Raw genomic sequence first — 5,140 nt, 5'->3', positions numbered from 1 at the left:
AGGCCATGACAAACAACACTTACAAAATATACTCAAAGACCAAACAAGGCCTCTCTGTGACCATTTTGTGACAATTTCTGAAATAAGACAGCTACTAAGACATTACAAATTCAAAAAAAGACCATGTGGTCTTCATCATCTGACTACTTCTCACACTGACAACACTAGTCCAGCTTCCTCTTGCCTTCTAGATAAAACCTAACTATTCTTGCCTCTTGCCAGAAGCATCTTTGGCTTCCTTAGCCCCCCTTTAGAATCATCTCCCTCAATCCCAATTCCTATAAAAAGCCCCTTGCAACTTCCCCTCACCAACACTGCCCTGCTTCTCATATTCTTTCGCTGCTGAAATCCCAACGGGCCTAACTCGAATTTGGAAGTGTTCTTGACGATACATGGCTGGTGAGCGACGATAATATTTCTTAGTGTCTTTCCAGGAATTTGAAAACTGTATTTATTCTTTCACTTACTATTCGAAAAAAGTAGAAAACAAGTGATACATCACTGAAAGGCCAAAACCAGTAAGTTTCATCGGGATAAACATGCACCTCAGGAAACTACTTTGGCTGCCAGTTGTCACATATGTCAAATCTAATCATTTTTGCTCATTTTTCCCGTCTGTCCAGATCTGTAACGCCCACAAATCCTCAAGTGTGTTGTCCTCTACTCTCCAATATCACCATCTGAAGAGTCAGTGCACTTCTGTTTACTCAGTTCTGTCAAAGTCCCCTGAGTCCACAGATACACGGGATGTGCAAGGTGAGATAGGGAGTGGATGTCATTTGACCTTCAAGGGGCACAGAAAGTTATTCGTAACAGAATGGAGTTCATATGACTCATTTGTTAAAAGGCAAAATATGTTCTTTTTAATTTTACTTAACTTAGAAATGTATTTTATATGAAATTATACAGAAATTTTTTTTTTCTTTTGCTGAAGGTATATCGAAAAATTACTATAAGACTCGGATACATTTCATGAATATATAATATATTCAGTGATAGAACTTTGGGATGTATGTGTCACCATTGCTAGTGATTACTTCTCTGAGTGGAACGCCTTTTGTTCCATCTTCCCTTCAAGCTGATGGCTAATTTGCAGCATTCTCTTTGGCTCATGCGTCATCTCCTCCAGGAATCTGTCCCTGACCTGTTTAGTCTGAATTAGTCTGCCCTTTTCTGTGACTCCACAATACTCTGTATAAATATCATCCCATGCACTTAAATTTTTTCTGAGTCTGTTTGCCTCATAGACCATGGGTTTCTTGAAAGAAATCTTATCTTACTCATTTTGTATCTACGAGGCCTAGCTCAGTGATAGTACAATAACCTTCCAGTAAATGTGTGAAAAAATAAATGAGTAGTTATACTCTCTTCCTATCTAAGAGGTAAAACTTAGTAGAGACAACCAGGTGCTTCTTAATTCAAACACATCATTTTGAAAACCTAACAAATACTCCCATATTTGCCATTATGACTGATGAAGTGTTCTCTGCAGTGTATAATGAAATGACTTTCTTTGTATTGAGAGAGTTTCTATTGCACTATTGAAAAAATATCAATTAGAGACTAATTAGTCTTGCTTTCTGCTTGTGGAGGGCTCGAGGTGAAAGGGTGTGGAAGAGAATGGGAGCAATAATTAAGTAAACATTTAGGCAATTCAAACCTTGTGCTCCTTGCAGATAAAAATGCAAATCAAGTTTGCAAAATAACCTCCACACAGACAACCAGGGCAGATGCTAATGAATCTAACATGTTTGTCATGAGTAGTTTAGTTTTAAAACCATTGATTTCTTTACAAAGAAAAGCAGTGAAACATAAATTAGAGTTGTTATGCCGCACCAAACCTGAAAAATTAAAGGCTGCTAATGGTCTTTAGTAATACACTGAGAGGATGATGATTATGAAAAAGCTCAGCAGTTCTGATGAACCACTCTCATCTGGCAAGAGGGCTTGCCTTACTTGACAGAAGGTGCCTTGCATAGATCAGCACAGAGAAGTGAGAGATAACAGCTATTGTGTTACATAATAGTGTAATAATACAACATTTACAGGGTTTTAAGTGCAAGTGAGAAGCAATAAAAGTGAAGAATTTCACAGTTCAGGAGGAAACATACCAGTCTGCCCTTAAGCACAAAGTCACAACCCAGAATTAAGGGGCTTGTGATTCAGGGTGAACGGTGTGGCTGCTTGCTTAAAGAAACAGTTGGCACTAATTATTCAAGTCCTATATTACTTCATTTTTGTACACTGAAGAATATACAAACTTTCCTTAAAATGTCAGGAGAACTCTCTTTAAACCTTATGATTTCACTTTTCTACTCCCAAAACCACATTGGTGACTAATTAGCAATTTTGTGAAATTGAAGAATTCTGGCAATGCTCTCTTGTATATCCAAATCGGGGATACATCACTTTTCCAAGTTGATTTTCTTCTCCCCTTCAGTTACACACTGTACTGGAATTACTGTCTCCTTGGTTTGTAAGAGTCCCTGAGTGCTTTCATTTGCATGAGTCAATCTCCTTCCTTGAAGTTCCCTTTTTCTTCCTTACCCCAACACATATTAATTCATATCCATATTTTTAAAGTGTACTACAAGTCCCAACTTCTATAAGAAAAACGCAATGTTTACTGAATGCCTATTAAGTGTCAAAGTGGGCTGGATGGTTTATATGCCATACCATATTTAATCTTCATCAAATCCTTGAAGGGGTCATAATAATGATACCTATTTCCCAGATGGGGAAAGTAAAACTGAAGGAGGTCATGAAATGTCTCCTAGGTCTAATGTCTAGCAAATAAAAGGATTTGAACTTGGCTCTGATGGACTGACTATACAAAGATTCCTTTCTGTTTTCCATATGAACTTATTACCATTAACTCAGAAATTTGCTATCTATTATCTTATTATTTTCAAATGAATTATGTACTTAAGTCTAGATTGTAAGGTGGAAAAAATTTTTTTTTCTTTCTGAACTCCTAGAATAAAATGTTACTAACATTTTCTGGGAATGAATGATAAAATGTTTACAAGGAAACCTATTATTCAATACACAGTGATAGGTAGACACACAAAATACTTATGAGCCCTGATTTTAAAGGACATACGTCACTTTGAAACACAACATATTTATTAAAAAGGAAAACTAATAATCAGGATAAAAATAACAATAATTTAAATATAAGATATAGATATTTGCTGGAAATAGAGAAAAATAGCACAAGGAAATGGAGTTTTATTGAATGCCACTGAAATTCCATATTGAACTGGGAACTGTGCAATTCCCCATGAACTTACAGTTTATCACGATAGATATGCAGATCTGTAAGCCAGTGAATAAAATGCAGAAGAAGAAGGACTCTGAGAAACAAGCACCCAGAGTTACTGTACACACAGAGCACTGCATAGTTTTTATAGGAATGCACTCTGCACACCTGGATGCCCGAGAGGATCTGGGATGACCGAAAGTTAGCCAGGGAAATGAGGTGGAGAAAGACATTCCCAGCAGAAGATAAAAGAAACAAAATGGGCATCGAGGAAGAGAGTTCATAGCACATTAACAGAAATGCAAATGATTCAATGAAACTGGACTCAGGAGTGGAAAAGAGGCAGTGGTTAGTGATGAAGCCAAACAAGGTAAGCACATGCTGTGTCCCTGATTGTCTTTCCTGCCCCACTAAAAAGCTTTGAGCTCTTCCCTAGGACTTTTGCAGTTCACTTGAATTTATAACAAAGACAGGTATGCAATTAAATTTCTCATTTATAAAATCACTGTGGCAGAAATGCTGAAGGTGATGAGAGGGGTTAAACTGAATTCTGAGATATGTTGTTACAAATCGGGAATGAAATAACAAAGCAGCAGGGAAGGATTTCAGAAGATACTCAGAAACCAGAAGGAATGGAACTAGGTGAAAGACTGCTTTGAAAGAGTAAGAATGGGGGAATGACAAAAAAGAAACCCAGTATAAACTTAAAAGACTGGATAGTTGTGGTTCAGGCCAAATGTTAAAACAAACATATTGGTAACACACTGTGAAGATGGTAAGACCAATTTGAATATGTTTATAATGCCAAGAGATCTTTCGACTGACAGTCTTGGCCTCACAGTGAGATTTCATGTGAGATCAAGATATGGGGGAGTATGCAGTATTTAGTACACCCAGGGTGCACATATATAGCACAAAAAAGTAAGCCAGTAATTGATCCCCAAGGAAAGCAAACATTTAGAGGAAAAGAAATAGAAGAGAAAGCAGAATAAAAAGTGGGCCAACTCATAGAAGGAGGCTGAAGTGGAAACAGAGATGGGAAATCTGACAGTTACAGTTTGTTCTGGAAAATAGAACCACTGTACATATTTAAAATGGGGGGACTGAAATGGAGACATAGTTACAAGTGTATCATAGGAACGGAGGCAGCAAAAATCAAAAACTTCTGAGAGATTATTCTGAGATTAATAATTTTATAATCCCTACCACCCTTAGGCTGAAAGACCAAAACTGTTGCCACCACATAATTCCTCTGCCTCTGAAATTTTAACACACCCTGCAGCTGTCTTGGGTGCCTTAGAACAACCCTACTACACCCCAAAAATCCAAGAGCCTGCATTATGTATTACGCTATATAGTTGTAGGGAACCTTAAAGGCACTCACTGATGTTGCCTCCACCGAAACCAGAGTCCTTAATAAAGTCAGTGCTACCAAGGCTGCTGCAGAACCCAAGAGTTCTCTGTGCTTCCAGGGTGACAGCCACCCTCTGTTACTGTCAAAGCTGGAACCACACAGCTTGAGCAAGAACCGCTCTTGTCCCTAACACTGTTGGAGGCACAACCAGAAGCAGAAAGACAGGCACCTATGAGTTATTTTTCTCTCCCATTTCCCAAAGCCACTGACTTCCCTTGGGAAAATCTATCAGGGAATTCCTTCTCAGGCTTCCAGTAGAGTAGAGAAGGATGGAGGCAAAAAAAAAAAAAAAAAAAAAAAAAAAAAAAAGATGGATATGCAGAATTTCAGGAAGTACGGATGGTCAATGTGAGAGGTATGGACTGAGGGATTTTGATTGTGTTGCCAACCACACACCAAAATGTTTTCCTAAAATGATGTAGCAATTTATTTTCTTTCTAGAAGTTTATGAGCATGTTTTTTAC

Source organism: Vicugna pacos, chromosome 3 (genome assembly GCF_048564905.1).
Source record: "Vicugna pacos chromosome 3, VicPac4, whole genome shotgun sequence".
Lineage (NCBI taxonomy): Eukaryota > Metazoa > Chordata > Mammalia > Artiodactyla > Camelidae > Vicugna > Vicugna pacos.
The sequence above is the reverse complement of the archived record's forward strand: the minus strand, read 5'-3'. Positions refer to the sequence as shown.